We start from the raw sequence: 1,560 nt of genomic DNA on the forward strand, positions 1-1,560 counted from the left end.
AAAAAAAAAAAAAGAAAGAAAGAAAGAAAAAGCCTCATATTCATCTTCTATAATGGCAAGTCATAGATAATGTTCCAAACTGAAAATAAAAATCAAGAATAGCATCATATGCATACTATTTAGAGAAATGTAGGTTTAAAAATATCAGCTAAAAAGTAGGGACTAGAAAATGTGTGTGTGGTGGGAAGGTGCTATTTTTCTTCACTATCCTTACAGAGAGCTATTTGACATTTTTAATTTGTATGAATAGGTAGATTTGATTTAAAAATAGAAACTAAATAAGAAATAGCCGCAATGAGTTTTTCAGTTTGGTGTTTGAAGTTTGAGCAAGTTGAGTATAAAACAGGCTCAGTCAGGCAGTGCCTGTGGCTCAAGGGAGTAGAGCGTCGGCCCCCATATACCAGAGGTTGTGGGTCATCACCCAGCCGGGGTCAAAAAATGCAAATAAATAAATAAGTAATAAAATAAAATAAAACAGGCTCAGTCACTCAAGTATCTTTAGATGGGATTATTTCCCTAAGATTCAGCCTCCAAAACTGAAAAAAAAAAAAAAAAGGAGAACATAAGTTTAGTAAACTAAATGGATAATGTGCTAAGTGCCCACAAGGCAGTCAAGTGGTTGTGATTACTAACCAGTTATTTGGCTCTTGATGAACTTTTGTCCCCAGTTGAATTGGATTTGCATTTATTTAGTTTAGTATTTACAAAATTTGAATTTACAACTCTTTGGGAGAGGGATAGGATAGTATTCAACTTTACCACTCACAATAGTGTAAATATTGTAGGAGAGATCAGATCCTAAGTAAAATGCAACAGGGGTGTGTGGACAAGCAAGCTCCTGTATGAACAAGTTTGATTTTCAAACTGGAACTCGGGAGAAGTTTAGATACTTGGAGTTTTGATATCATTTATCAACCAGAAATAGAAGCAAAAGGCCGCATAAACAATTGAAAGTTGAGTACTAGGGAGCAGACAAATAGAGAAGAGAGGAAAGTCTGCCTCATAATTTTGTCTAGAACTAAGCTTGTCCCATAGGGATTAAAGAGGTTTTGCCTTTGGGGATAGTTCAATAGCCGTAATGGTCACTGTATCTTTGTAGCGAGAAGGGCAGAATGTATTACAAATTGTTCCCTTATTCTTCCTCCCTCTTTGGGGGGATTAAAACCTGTGTTCCTGCCCAAGGCCAGTAATGGGGGGGTGGTGGTGGAGTGTTCTTTGTTCTTTGTACCTCAGGGCAATTGTCCAGTCAGAGGTCTTGAGATTGTCTATACCAAAGATGCAATGGTTAAACTCAATAGCCCAAAGCTGAAAACTCCCTTCAAAAGCTCTATTTTCTGCTTAAAGGGAAGAATATGGTGCTTTAAGATGAGAGTCTGACATTTGCTAGCAAATTAAAAAACTTCTCTTTCCTTTTCCTCCAACTACTTGCCCTTGTTCTTCATTTGACCATAGGGACAAGTACCAAACTCTTAGTATCATTCTCTGCATTTCACTTATGTTATTCATCTTTTAGTGACAACAAAAATATCTGTTCTGCTAATTAAAGCGACTTTTAAACTT

The sequence above is a fragment of the Otolemur garnettii genome, unplaced genomic scaffold, assembly GCF_000181295.1.
Source record: "Otolemur garnettii isolate 467f Iridium unplaced genomic scaffold, OtoGar3 scaffold00299, whole genome shotgun sequence".
Lineage (NCBI taxonomy): Eukaryota > Metazoa > Chordata > Mammalia > Primates > Galagidae > Otolemur > Otolemur garnettii.